A 15,053-nucleotide genomic window follows, 5' to 3' on the forward strand; every position below is an offset into this window, starting at 1 on the left:
CAGGCTCAGTGGAGATAAATAAATACCCAACCCGACTTACCTTTCAAAGGAGAACTGACTTCTTCAAGGACTGGCTTTTGTCCTCCAGCCAACCTGTCAAACCTATCTTCTCCTGGTGACCGTGAATACACCCGGCTGGCTAAATTTAGACTTTGAGAGCCTTTTCTAACCTGCCATTTCACTCCAGAGAAGGGCAGATCAGTTTCTCCAGGGAAAATCATACTGCCAACCCCATCAGTGTGGGGAGACGTGGGTGGGTCCTAAGGGGGCTCACAGATTCCCTGGTCCTTGCCCGACACTGCCGGGAAAAATTCCTTTCACACGCTCTGGGCATAGGGGCAGTGAGTCTCATTTTAAAGACTTCCAGGAAAGGAAGTCCACCATGTTACTCAATAACTCAATTCTTCTGTATTCTACAGAGTCCTTACTGATGCTCTCTGGGAGACAAGAAGAAAACGGTCTCTGGAGCCCAGGGTTCCAGCCTCAGCTCACCTCCAACGGTGTGCAGGTTACTTAACCTCCATGCACCTCAGTCTCCCCATCTGTAAAATGAGCAGACCTCACCGGAGTAAGTGAGGATTAAGTGAGTAAATCTGGGTACAGTGCCTGGCTCATAGCAAGTGCTGCGTAAATGTCGCTGCTGCCACTCCTTTTAACCCAGCTTCTCCAGCTGTCTGGCCTCAGGCAAGTTCACCTCTCTCACACAGACTCTGCAGGAAGGAGTCTGGCAGGATGAAATGAGGGGAAGTCCCAGAGCCCGGAGCCCACTGTCGGGCACACAGGGAGTGCTCAGAGATCCCATTCCCTTTGCTGTGGTCCAGAGCCTCTGCTCTTACCCACTGCACTTCACCTCGGGTTCAAGGACTTGAATCAAAAGAGTATGAGAGGGAAAAAAAGGTGGATGAGAAACCGCGACTCCCCAAAGCCCATCTGGTGGCATGTGGAGTAAAAGCAGTGGCCAGCGCAGGCCAGGGTCAGGGCTAACGCTTTCTTTCTAAATGGAGGTGCTGGGGATTGAACCCAGAACCTCATGCATGCTAAGCACATGCTCTACCACTGAGCATGCTGTGTGACTCCAGAGAAATGACCTAGCCTCTCTGAGTCAGTTGCATCCTCTATAACTTGAAGGTGATGGCAACAGTAGTTTTCCCCTCACAGACAGATATACAGATGAAATGGAATGTCAATACAGATCTCATTTGAATCCAGCCCCACTGGTTACAAGCTCTACTCCCCCACCTGTAACATCGAACTCACCAGCCAGGCTATGATGTGCACTAATGCACGACTTAGAGCACCCTGCACAGGAGAGGGGTGGGAAGTACTTGTCATTTTCCACCCTCAGTGACCTCAGAGCCCTACCTCTCCCCTCCCCGACCCTGCCCCTACTTGGAGTGTTCTGGGCCTGTTCTCTGGTTGCCTGTGGGAGATCTCGTTGCTTAGGACAGAAAGCATTTCTCCAGCCTTCTCTCCTCCTGTTGGTGGGACGGCTGCGGCCCCCTCTGTTTTACAGCCCAATTATGGCAGGACACCCTGGTCATTGGGTGTTTGTGTAGTGTTTAATCATTAGGAGGTGGCCAGTCCCAATGCTGTAAGCCCAGGGCATCTACAGATAAGTCAGCTATTGTTTCCAGTGTCTGTGTTCAGAAGGCTTCTCTAAAGGGCACAGAGGTGACCTCTGGCACAGCCTGGAGCTGGGGGAGGTGACTTCTGAAGGGCACAGTGGGACATGGAAACTAGAGGTGAGGCTTTAAGTATCCAAGTGAAGCACCAACCAGCCTGGAAAACACACAGTCAGCGTGCAGAGAAAGGACAGCCTTTCCCTCCATCCCATTTCCCTCCCTGCCAAACTTACATTCCTCCTTATCCTCCTCACCACGTACATATCCCACTTGTTTCCCAAGATCCACCTTAAGTCCCCTCTCCTCCAGAAATCCTGCTCAGCCTACCCTCTGCTCCAGCGCTCTCGTTCTGACCCCTGAACCAGAAGGCATCGGCATTGCCCTGCCCACGCTGCCCTCTCCCTCAGTTGCTCACAACCCGGTCTTTGAGATAATGAAAAAGCCTTTGGTATTTTTACAGAAGGTGCCACTCCAGACTCCTTACCTACAGGGCTAGCTCAGCACCCCACACATGCCAAGTCCCTGGTGAGTGCTACACCAGCTGGATGGGACAGCCACGCCTGAGTCATCTCAGTCAGGCTGGCACCTGGTCGTCACCAAAGACCTCCTCAGTGCCACCCACCCTGCTCAGGACTGAGTCAGTGCTGAGAGTGAAAAAAAACAAGTGTTCGTAGTGAAAAAAGCCAAGTTCTCCAGCTGGGGAGACATAGCTCATCCGGCTAACACTGGAGTTCAGTTCAACAGGTGTTGACTGAGCATGTACTCTGTGCCAGACACTATGTTATCAGGTCCTGGAAACGCAATGATAAAATAAGATAATCTCTGCCTTCAAGCTTAGAGAAGATAGAAAAAAAAAATAGTCGAGATTTTGTTGGAAGTGAAAGGATTGCATGGAGTCCTTCTGGGAGCTCTGAGGAAGAAAACTTATAATGTCTGAGATGTCTAGTAAGGCGATGTTGGAACTGAACGCTGAAAGAAGTGCATGTGTCAGCCTGGCAAAGGCTGGCAGGAGAGGGCACTCCAGCAGAAGGCACAGAGACGGACAGCACCGTGCAGCGTGCCAGGGACCGAAGAGTTTGGTGCCGTGGACCATGAAGTGGGAGTCGAGAGGCTGGCGTGGCAGCAGTGGCCAAGGCTGAGTGGACCGATCCAGAGGCTTGCACTTAATTCTCTGCGAAGCAGGGCCACGAAGGGTTTTAAGCAGGTGGGTGATGCACATGGTCAGACCTACACTTGGGGAGGATCACCGTGGCTGTGCTGGGGCTGGTGCGTGGAGTAAAAGGACAGTGGTGGTGCGAGCTGAGGGGCTGTGCCAGGAAACGCAGCACATGAAGCGGGTGAATGGGGGATGCTGAGAAAGAGTCCCGGCTCTCTGGCTCCAGGGGAGCTCAAATCTGAAGTCTGGGAGCTGACCTCTGTGGCACCAGAGTGGCTGAGTCATTAGCATGACAAGCGCTGCTTGTGGACAGACATCCTCCCCTACAGACTTCCTGCAGGGACACTCAAGGCCAGGGCCCCTATTAGCTCCACCAGCTTTCTGGTTTTGCCCTGCTAGCCCTTTATTCCAGATCATTAAGAGCATAGCCCTCTGGGAGGGTACCTCGGGGCCTTTGTTTAAAGTGAGAAGCAAGGACATTTAATTGCCTCAGCTAGACACCCTGCTTTACTCTGGGCTCCCCTCCCCTCTACCCCCTGCCTGGTCAGTACCCCAAGCCCTCCCAGGGCAGCTTCAGGCCGCAGCTTGTGTCTTGAAACATAATCAGTCTGCGTTTTGAGGCCCTCTGTAAATCATGGCTCTGATCTTTACTTCCAAAAGCAGAGCTGGAATTATAGCTTGGCTCAGAGAGACATTCAAATCCACAGGGTCATAAACCCTTTCAAGTTCTGTTTCAAGACCTTTGCTGGGGATTTTAACAGGTTTGCACCTCTGATGTTGTTACACTGTGGTTAGTCTGCTGGGTTCCAGAGTGGGACCTCCTGCCAGGACGTGGAGTGTGCCGACTACTTCAGCTTTTGCCAATTACCCGTGGGGGTCTCAGGCCTTAAATTGCATCTTCTGCTTTTTCTCCCACCATCATTCCTCAAGGACAGGAGAAGCAGGGGGACAGTAGCTGAGTGAGACTGCCCCCCAAAGCCAAATCACAAAGAGAAGGGTAGGTTGTGGCACAGAAGTGATATAGGCAGGTGGCCACAGTGCTGGACCTAGGGCTGGCAAGACCCACACTTACATCCTAGATCCCGGATTATGCAATTCATCCTTTCTGTGCCTCTCCTTCCTCGTCTGTGCACCTGGCTTCTAAAGCAAACATGCAGGCAGTGGGTGAGTAGAGCTCAGTGGCAGATCACACGCTTAGCATGCATGAGGCCCTGGGTTCAGCCCCCAGTATCTCCATTAACAACAACAAAAAAGCAAATGTGCAAAGCATTTAGGAGAGTACCTAAAACACAGTAGGTGCTCGATCAATGAGAGCAGCTGTTGCCAACATGAGACTCAGAGGCCAGAACTACAGATTGCAGGCTGCCAACAGTCCTTGGAGGAGTTTAGACAGCCTCCCAAGGGACCTCCATCCCTCGTGTGACCCGAGCTTTCACGAGCTGCTCCCACACTGAAAACGGAAAAATGATGCCTTCTCCCTGCAAGAGCTCCTACAGCACAAAGCAGAGGGCACCTGGAGATCCACCCTCATCTGCCCGGACAGTACGTAGCTTCTGGCTGATGGGAGGAAACCAGAGTGGCTTCTGCACGTGCTACCTGTGCACCCTGCAGATGACGACCCGCCAGAGTGCCACCCAAGGTGCCCGGCGGTGCTGCTGCGTGTCTCCTCCAGCGCTGCAACTGCCGTGCTCTCATGGGTTAATCATGGTCCACGTCCAGGAAGCCCGAGGAGGCAGCAAAGGAGGACTGTTTAATTTTTTTAGCCTCGTTTTGCCATCAGTAAGGTTGGGAGTCCCTCTCCCCAAATCTCAGGGTAAGCTGAAGGGAGAGGCGGTGATAGAAGTCCTTGAGTCGGGGGGTTTGAGGCCACTGAGCCATGCAACCAGCTCATTTCCCTCAGTCCCCATTTAATCTCCTCCATACAAGCTTGCAACATCCCTCAAAATGTCAGTCTCTTCAGATCTCATTTCAGGCAATTTTACAGTCCTGAGCACCAAGGATTAATGAGGGAGATAAATCAAAGCGTGCAATGGACGAGGGGAAACAACGGGGCTGGAGCGCACACAGCCAGCCGACCTCCTGTGCCTGACATCCCGAGACACGAAAGCCACAGGGATCTCTACAGCAGAGCCCACTCCTGGAGAAGATGGCTGCAGGCAGACCCTGAAGGCCACCAGGTGTGACCAGGAGGACAAAGGCAATTTTGAAGCCTCTGTCGGAGGTCCTGGCACTGAAAAAGCTAAATGTTCCTAAGAGGAAAACACTCCTCCCACAGCTTCAAGCGTCCCTAAAATCCTCCTAAGGAAGGACAAACATTCCCTCGGTGGCAGCAGGGCCTGGCCGGAGCCTCACCCTCAGATGGGGACATGAGACCTGGAGGGGGACTGTCTTAAAGGTCAGTGGTCCCCATGCTGTCACCTTTGTGAGCACCTCAGTTGGTATAAAGCACCTAGGATATGCTCACACATTGCTCATGAGCTCTCAGCGAGGGCCGCTTTTCTGGAGGGATGCCATCGAGTCTCTGAACAAAGAGGGAGGCATGCCCAGTGATGGAAAGCAAAGGGTCTGTGCCCGGAGACCTGAATTCAAATCCTGACTTTGCCCCTTCCGGCACTGCGGCTTTGGGAAGAAGCGTCACCTTTCAGAGCCTGTTCCCTTATATGTAAAGTTCATGGTCTTGTATAAACCCAGTCAGTCCCAGTTTTGCCCTCCAGGACTCCGATATACCATACAAAGCCTGCCAATCACATAAAAATCACAGGGCAGGGCTCCAAGTTCCCTGACACTGCCCATTCCCAAGGCTAACAGCCCTGCTCTGGACAGGCAGAGCCCCTGCTAGAGCTGATTTAGGGAGCAATGTACTTCCAAGTCTCATTAAATCCCGAGTCAAAACACTCACCCAAATAAACACAATTCACTGCTTATCGGTCACTTGGAATTTTATCTGGATGAAAATAAGACTACAATCCTATGAGCTTCCACTCCTAATATAATTTTGGTGAAGTTCCAAGTTAGAGCAAAAATCCATCGTCATGTATGGAAGGCACATGGCCCCCCTACTCCTGATTGCAGCTCTGTCTGCCCTGCGCTCCCCTTTGGGAAGGTTTCACTTGGCCCTTCAGCCCTGGGCACTCTGCTGTGCCTGCCATCAGCAACTACCTGCCTCTCCCGCTAAGTGCCTCTCAGCTTAGCTCTGAAGCCCAATGAGGATGGACAATGAGGCTTTCTCGCCTCTGGAAGAGGTCTGCTCATGCAGAAGACAGCCCCTCAGCCTGCTGGGTCTGCACACTCCAGGGGCCCTGCACAAGCCCCATGCTCCTAACTGAAACACCATCACACGACGACACCCTTCACTGGGACCATCAGAGACCGTAACGTTCGTGGGGTCTCGCCCCGCGTGGATGAGTCACAGTCCTGAGTCATTCTGTAACTGTCCTTCAAGCGACAAACAAGAACACTGAATCCCAGGAGCTCAAGGACCTTAAACACCAGCAGGTTTGGCCACACGGATGAAGGAATGGTAGGAGCAGGGAGGGGGAGGCATCTTGTCCAAGATGCTCAACGGTGGCAGAACTGGATCTCTGATAAGGCCTCTTGGTTCCGAGTGCACTCCCTCCCTTAGCGCATGGGCTGCATTCATCCTCACCAAAGAGATGTGTGTGGTTTCATCAGTTACTCAGAGTTCCTGCTTCCCAAACACACGCTGAGATGACTTTGCTCCCCGAAGCCTGGAGGACAGAGGGTCTCTGGGCCCCTAACAATTTCCCCGGCCTCGACTGGCAGAGTGAGGGCTGCAGCTGATGCTCCTGAAAGGCTGTTTCACCCAGCCCTGCATGGTAAGCCTCTCTTAGGAGAGGCAGCCTTGGGAAAATACATTTACATGCAAGGTAATCTTGGATGAAAACTCTGGGCAGGCACAGCTGTCCAGCATGAGCAACTGAAAGGTTACACTGTGACAAGGGACACTTCTCCACAGCCGGTGGAAGGGCTGCCTTTATGCACCAGCCTTATTTCAATCAGCTTTTAAGATTTCAGTCACAGAAATCTCAGCTAGGCTGCTCTTCAAATGCGACAAAGGATATTAAAGGAAACAAAGGGAAAATCCGAAACTGATGAAGAGATAAGCAGGCCTATTCTGACCCTGGGTAATGTTTCTAAAGGATCTCTCCAATCATCACTGACAGGAAAAGTAACCTCCCGCACTTTATTACAGTAACAGCATGTTCTCAAGGTAGGACAACATTTAGCCTTCAAGGCTACCCTGGCCCTTCCAGAGCCCACAGATTCTCTGACACTTGGCACATGGAGTTATGATGGCTCATTGAGGCTTCTCTCCTATCTATTTGACCGCAAGCTTCTTGAGGGCAGGGAGCGGGGACTATGTCTTACTCACCAGGATCCCCAGGGCCTGGTGCATAGTAGGTGCTTTGTCAATGTTGAACAATCATCATTGCTTGCTATAAGTTGTCACATATCAAGACACTGTCCAAATACTTTGTTGAAATACAAACGACCCAGAGCATTGTTTTAAATTCCTCAGCCAATTCGGTCACCGCGTTCCTCATCCATGTGCTCACTCCCCCGACTGAGGGGAGCTGCTGGGGGCCATCAGCCAGATGGCACAGCATGGTCCCTGGCGTCTGAGAGCTATGTAGTAAATCTGTGACAAACTGCATGACACAGAGTTGGTTAAATAACGGAGGGGGGCTGGCATTAGGCTCAGGCTGCCACTTGCATGTAATAAAACAATGACAGTCACTAAGCCGTTCTCCATGTGTTTTTTGTTCTCACAGGCACCCACCAAAAATGTCCTTCTCTTCACCTTTGAATTTAAGTGTAGCCCTGTGACTTCCTTTGGCCAATGACAAGTGAGTGGAAGTTAAAGGAGCCATTCCAGGGCAGAAGCTTTAAGAGACACTATGTGGTTCACCACGCTCTTCTCTTTGTCATGGGGACTGTCATTGCTCTACATAGCTGTCCTTCTGGGATGCTCGGTCCTAGGGTGAGAATGATGTACAACATAGCCTTCCACTGCTCTACAATGGCCAGATAGTGAGGGTGGGTTTGGGGAGTTATTTGTTACACAGCATAACCCAGCCTATCCTGATGGATGCAAAGACTTGCCCAGGTACCCAGATTAAAACCCGTGATGTGATTTTCTGTTGCAGGGCACAGGTGTAGTCAGATTCTGACCTGGGATTGGGGGGGGGGGTTGCCCAAGCTTTGGGTTGCTGGGGGAGGAACCACAGAAAAAGACTTTTCTCTCTGTCCACTAGTTACTGCTTTTGTATTGCTAGATGTCTTCTCATCCATACCTGGAACAATCATCACGTCTCCAAATTACCTTTAAATAACTACTGAAAAGGCACCACTTTTGGAAAACGTACTTTGGGGGAGTAACTGTCCTCCCAGCTCCCAATCACGCACACACTCCGCTGTGCTTCTATGATGACGTAGCCCAGAGCAAAGCTCTGAAGTTGGGTGACATTAGGGAGCAGAAGATTCCTGTGGGGCCACTACACTGCTTTTTTTTTTTTTAAGTGAAAATACTGCATGCACAAGAAATGATACCCCACACAGCATTCTTGCCCTTCTCTTTACAGCCCCCTGGGAGAATTCCTTTGTGGCTTAAGGTGCAGATGGTTTGCTTCCTGTCAGCACAACCCCCCTGTTCAGCACAGGTGGCCCCTGCCCACCTCTTCCACAAGCAGTAGCTCTGACTTAAAAAGGAAGCCCGTGGAAGCAGCAGAAAAGAGGCCCTTGGGAAAGGCCGAGGCAGTAATTATTACCCCGTTACCACAGAAGCAGAGGTTTGCCTCTAAGGCTCCTTTTGTGAGCTTTAAAATGAAAGCGGCTTTCACTCTCTCCTACTTTGTTTCTCTTGCTACACACAAGCAGGACAAGAAAGGGGAATGGGGTGGGAAGGAAACAATGAAGATCACTGATGCTGGGGGCCATGCGAGAGGCATCTTCTTATTCCAAGAAAATGAGTACAACCCTGGAATGCAGGACTCTGAAAACGCTCGGGGGCACTGGTGGGTATCACAGGCAGAAGGAGCTGGCAAGAAGAATGAGAGAGCAAGAGAGGGGAAGGGCTGGGGGTGAGAGAGAGAGATGGAGAAGCGGGGAGAGGGGGAGAAGGGGAGAGGGGGAAAGAGAGAGAGAGAGAGAGAGAATGAATCAAGTGATGGAGCCAAGCAAAGCAAAATGAAGACAAAATAGTACTGGACTAATCGGGAAGGGGGTTGGGAGCGGGAGGAAGGCCAAGTTCATTTTCACTTAGGCCAGCAGGAAGCTCAGTGCTCAATTACCACACAAATGCAACCGTGGAGGGCCTTACGGTTGGTACATCTGTACTCTCAATTTTCTCCCTTTTCTACGTGTCATAGTCTAACTTACATTTCTCCCTTGCCCTAACACTTCATTCTTTTAATTCACAATTGTCCTTTTGTTATACGTTGTTACTCTAAGCTGTTATAGAAAGAAGAGGGCTTAGTTATTAGTTAATTAATTAAACATAAAGGAAAGAGAACTGCAAAGTAGTAGAACCCAGATTGCCCTGAACAGCTTACAGGATGGAAGAACCATCAGAGTATTGATCTTTGTTCGGTACTTTATAAAGCACTTTCCCCCATCACCTCGGGGGCTCCTCACAGCAGTCCTGTGAGGCACATGGGAATTCCATCCTCATTTTTGAGACAAAACCCTGAAACTCAGGGGTTTTCACCACACCCAGGTCTCCTTACAGCAAACCCTACATCTTCCCTTTACACCACAGCTGCCTCTTGAAATAGAAATGAGTTGGTCTGTCTCAGCGCTGCCCAAAAGAACGTCCACAGTGATGAGATATTGTCTATCTACTGCAGAGGGTCTGCACTCCCCAACAGGGTGGCCCCGAACCACTTGGGACTTGGGAGCACTGGAAAGGTGGCTGTCATGACTAAGAAGTGGACTTCTAACTTGGTTTATTTTACACTGCATGGCCACATCTCCCACATCTCCCTGGGGGCTCGCCTGCTAGGCACTGCAGATCTGTATTTTCTCTCTCCCACCACGTCGATCTAGGGGAACAGGGCTCAAAGACTGGCAGCCAGAGATGGTATGAAGTGTGCCAGTGGGAAGATTAGGAAACGACAGTGCAGAAAAGACACAGAGGGCAGAGGGAACATTTTAGGGGAGCCTTCCTTAGACCATGGCCCAGCCCTGCAGGCCTGCAGACCCCAAACCCTGGGGAGAGAAACTCCAGCAATGCCTCAGGTGCGACACAGTGGTGGGCCAGGAGCAGGGTGAATTCTTCAAATGACTGCAGAATGTCTGCAGGTTCTGGGGGTCCTGGGTTTCCGGCATCACTACAGGGAAGGGTCAGCTCTGGCCTGGGATCCTGAAACTGCGGACTCCTCCTCCAGCAAACAACACAAGCTTGCAGCCGGTCAAAATCCACAAAAGGCACCCCATCTCCGAACCTCCAAAGCTGCCAAGGGTAAACTGGCCCAGCTTTGTGTCAGAAAGGGCCTTTCCCAAGGTCTGAGACCACAGAGGGATAAGGGGTGAGGGCAAGCCCATCCGTGCTGAGTTTACTAACCCTCTCATGGCTTCAAGATGATGAAACCAAGATAGTATCTCCTCTCTGAGGGTCAGGGCTAGGAATTCACGACACAATGTTTGTAAGGTGCTTAGCACAGCTCCCAGCATAGAGCCCTCCATGGGGAAATGGCAACTGTGACTGTTTTTATTATTTTCTGATGAAGGTGTGTATTAGTTTTATATTGCTGCTGCAACAAATCACAATCAACTTGTTGGGTGAAAACAATAAATAGGCACTCTCTTATAGTTCTTTCAGACAGAAGTCTGCATTGGGTCTCATGGACTGAAGTCACGGTGTCGGCAGGGCCACACCCATTTCTGGAGGCTGTCGGGGAGCGTCTGCTCCTTCACCTTCTCCTCCTGCTAGAGGCCACCCCCCTTCCTCGGCTGTGGCCCCCTCCTCCATCTTCAAAGCTAGCGAGGGCAGGTGGCATCCTTCTCACATCTCATCACTCTGCCGTCCTCTCCTGCCTGCCTCTTCCACTTTTAAGGACCCTGTGATTACACTGGGTCCACCTGGATAATCCAGGTCCATCTATCTCAACGTCAGCTGATAAGCAACCTTAATTCCCCTGGCCATGTAGCCCAACATATTCACAGGTGCTGGGGATTACGCCGTGGATGTCTTTGGGTGGGGGGGGGGGGTCACTCTCCCTACCCCAAGCTTGTTGGGGGGGTGAGGGGAGAAGACATTCCCATCCGTGCACCCTCCAGTCCACAGACCTCCACAGGGGCTATGGCTTCAGGAATAGCTGGGACGGGAACCTACCATGTGGTGAGGGCTCCCCCCAATTCCATCTGCTGGCTGGGGAGCTCTGGCCTGGACTAAACTCCTCTCCCCAGGTCGGCCTGAATCTGAATGCACTGCTCAGTGCCAGGAGGCTGTGTTGTTCCACACAGATCACAAAGCCGAGCGGTGTCCTGGGCTCTTGGAGATCTTGTGACACTCCTCCTGGCGAGGAAGGAGGGCTCGGCTTGGCAGGCTCCTCACACTGTGGGACTCCCTGTTCGAGCTGAGGCTTGGACGGCTCCGGGCACCAAGGCCAGAGTCCTCAGTGTAGACAGTCAGGTTTACACAATGACCGAAGCCCAAGTGAGACGCCATCTCAATACCTAAAATGTGCCGAATTTGCAGGGCAAAGAACACCTTGTAACAAGGAAAAAAGCAGTTTCTTCTTCCTGTTTGGTGATGTGGGAGGGCAACTTTCCTTTGCTCACGTCTCAGACTGACGTTTTACCACGCAGCGTGAGTTTTTTGCTTTTTCTTTTTATTACTACGTAAGTTAGTAAAAGCCACTGGTATTCAGTAAGCATTCTAATGGTTGAGAGAAAGTTACCAAGTAGTTTTGCAAAGTCCTTCTGAGGATCTATGTGAACAGGAGCCTGACTTCTGTCCTCCATGTGCTCTCTCTCAATGACACTTAGGTGACCAGGGGATGCCGTCGGGGGGGCATCCAAGTGCCTCGGCCCACCGTGGGCTACAGCGCGATGCCAGAATGGACTGCACAGATGCTCTGGGGGCACAAAGAAAGGGACCTGAGAGTGGAAACTTTCCCAGAGCAGAGCTGGAAGCTTTGAAAGCACTCAGCTCGCTGGAGTTCAAGAACTTTTGACGGGTGCTGAGGAGACAGCAGTGCATGCCACTGGCAAAAATTCAACAAGCCATCTGACTGTGCCAGCCCAGTCTCGGGGCCCTTCTTGTCCTATTTCTTCTTCCTCCCAGGCTGCCACTTCAGAGACCTCTAGGCAAAAGCTCTCTCTACTTGTCTGTTATCTGGGGCCAACAGCTTGTAATCAGCCACCTCCATTTGTCCCTTTTGATCCTCCCTTTCCAGCTGGCTGGCTTCAGTTTGCTAGAAGCAGCCCCTGATGACGATCAGGTAAAAACTGGAGCTCCTGGGTGGCAACCCTAAAGAGTGACAGGAGATCAAGGGCAGACTTAGCATGTTGAATTTACTATCGTCATTTATTATTTCTCAGAAGCCAGCTGGTGACATATGAGACTCACAAGCAGACATGGTCTAGGCTCCCAGTCTCCGAAGGTACATGTTATTATCAGTTACTTTTAATAACCCCAAAGATACCCCAGCCACATCCTGCTGCAAACAGCCACAGCCTGCCAGGAGGGTCAGCATCCTTGAGGGCCTCCCCTGGGGTAGCCGTCCTCCGGGGCTGCACTGCCAAAGTTAATGATGTTCCTGTTTGTACAGTGAGGTGACCTGCCCTTCTCGTGCTGGTCTTCCCTTGGCTGAGCTCTAATCAGAAGTCAGCTCTAGGTACTTCTCCCATTTCCTTTGCAGAACTCATGGAGTTTGCTGCTTGTGGGTGAATCCTTAAGGAAATGGCCGGGTTTTTTTATTAAAAATGTCATGGAAACATCTTAGTTCTTTTTTCAGGTTAAAAGGGAAGAATTCTGGAAAGGTGCTCGGTTCTCTGCATTTTTTTCAATTGTCTAAATTATTTAAACACTGTATTTCCAAGTACAGGGGTAAGATTAAGATCACCTAACTTGTAGCCATTTGCACACTACTGTTCATTTAACAACTTTACGCCATCTGTGATGTCCTTCCTTGCTAGATCACATTAAACTGTCTCAAGCCTACGCTACCCTTACCCCAAGCCGTATTTGTTAAATCATGGGTTTGCTGTGCTAGTTATAAGGGTTTTTTTTTTAATTAAAATTAAAATGTAATTGTTAAAAAGAAATATTTTCCTGTCTACCGTCTAGAATTATTTCCTATACTATTAATGTTAGCCTCTCACTTTGGGAAACACTCATCTAGAATATACTTTTGGGAAGAGGTTTACATGAGGAACTTTAAAGAAATAAATCTACTACTACTTCAACTTAGCCAAAGATAAAGCATTTCTATGGTCTGTTTACACTAACTTTGGGGATTAAAGGAATTTAACATATTCAAGAACAATGCAGAGTATCTCACAGCCTACAGGTCCACACATATGAAATAGGAAATTTATAAGCATTATTAAATCTTTTTCCTAAGCCACCTGAATTTTTTCTTCAAAAAGTGGTCAGTTATCTATTCAGTCTTTAAACATCTCTTTTTTGGGGGGGGGGTAGTAATTAGGTTTATTTATTTATTCATTGTTTTTAATGGAGGTACCAAGGATTGAACCCAGGACCTTGTGCACACTAAGCACACACTCTACTACTGAGCTACATCCTCACCCCCTCCATTCAGTCTTAACTGATCACATTTGAGCAATTCCAGTTTGGGCAGAACATCTCCCAGTCTGGGAAGAACCAGAAGACACTGCTGTCCATTTGGTCCCACCACAGAGGCTGAATGGGAACAGCAGAGTGAATGCCACCCATCTCTCCAGCTCCCACCCAATCTTCCACCTCCAAAAAGCAGAAACAAGCTCAGCTGTGATCTATAATAATTCCATTAACCCTGCAATGAAGCATTAAATTAAACTGCCTAGAGCAGACTCCGCTTCTGCTACGAGGGGAAATGTACCTCGTAAGGCCTCCACTTTATGCTAATAGATTTACTAAGCAACTCCATGTTTACAAGAGAACACACATAAGCAAAATAATTTAGCAAACAGTGAAATCTCCAGTGGGACTGTTAAAACAACTGACTTTTTTTTTTTTTTTTTGGCTGATATTTACTCCAAAGAGTTTAGTTATAGAGATTCTTAGCCTTAGAAGGAGTAGTTTGCAAACGGCTTTTCAAACCAATACTTTAAATAAAATTACAGGAAAAAAGCTGACTTGAGCTGGCAGTGGAGTGGAGCAGTCTTTTGTCAACTCTGGTATAAATCACCACCTTGGACAGTGGGGAGACTCTGAGAAGGACACATTCAAGTTGGTGGCAGAGCCTGGGCCCTGGGCAGATGTCAAGTTCCCGACAACTAGTTCGGCAGTCTCCACCCCAGCCCAAGCTTCTCAGCTGCCCCCGAGAGAAGGTGAAGGTTCCCCTGCAGTGAATTCCATGTGGTGGGGTGAGAGCTATAGCTCGGTGGTAGAGCGCAAGCTTAACATCCCCAGTACCTCCATCAAAACCAACCAACCAACCTAATTACCTCCCCGCCAAGACAAATTCCATTTCTGGGGGGTAACTTCACTGTCTGTCTCTTTAACAATGGTGCCCTATTTCTCCGAAGCCAGAGAACTACAGGAGTCCTCACGTTCTCTGCAAAAAGTATGTCGGGCTAAGAGAATAGCAAGAGGCTGGACCCGCGCTACTGAGAGCTGGCCCTCCAACGTGTGAGATTTCACATCCAAAAAGAGCACCGTGATTTCCAACCACTCACATCGAAATTCCATGTTATGTCTCATCAACCCAGACGTGGAAAGAGGTCAAGTATGCCTGAAAAATCCTTCAACAGTCAGATCATTCGAGGGTACTGAGAACTAGAAACACAGCACATCAGAGCTGGAAAGGATCCTGGAAATCATACAGTCCAAACCCCTTCCTTAACAGATTGCTCATGGTCATGGAATTGGTTTGTGTCAGAGGAAAGACTAGAAACTTGAGGCCAAATACTCCTCTTTATCGTAGTGTTTTCTGAAGCTCTTTTTCTCCCTGAAGCAATGAAGACCAGTCAAGCTTTACGATGTGTGTGTGTAAAGCTACACATGGCTAAACCTGCCTCCCAGCCCCAGGCAACAGGAGAGCTGTGGGCAAGCCTGCTCAGCCCAGGCCATGAGAGCACCCTTCTGC

At 49.9% G+C, this 15,053-nt stretch overlaps 1 protein-coding gene across 12 annotated transcripts in view; it reads right to left on the minus strand.

The window, feature by feature from the left end:
* NAV2 (neuron navigator 2) overlaps window positions 1-15,053 on the minus strand; it is a 690,492-nt gene that overhangs the window by 100,386 nt on the left and 575,053 nt on the right. The gene's annotated exons all lie outside the window — the stretch shown is intronic.

This window comes from Camelus bactrianus, chromosome 10, assembly GCF_048773025.1.
Source record: "Camelus bactrianus isolate YW-2024 breed Bactrian camel chromosome 10, ASM4877302v1, whole genome shotgun sequence".
NCBI lineage: Eukaryota > Metazoa > Chordata > Mammalia > Artiodactyla > Camelidae > Camelus > Camelus bactrianus.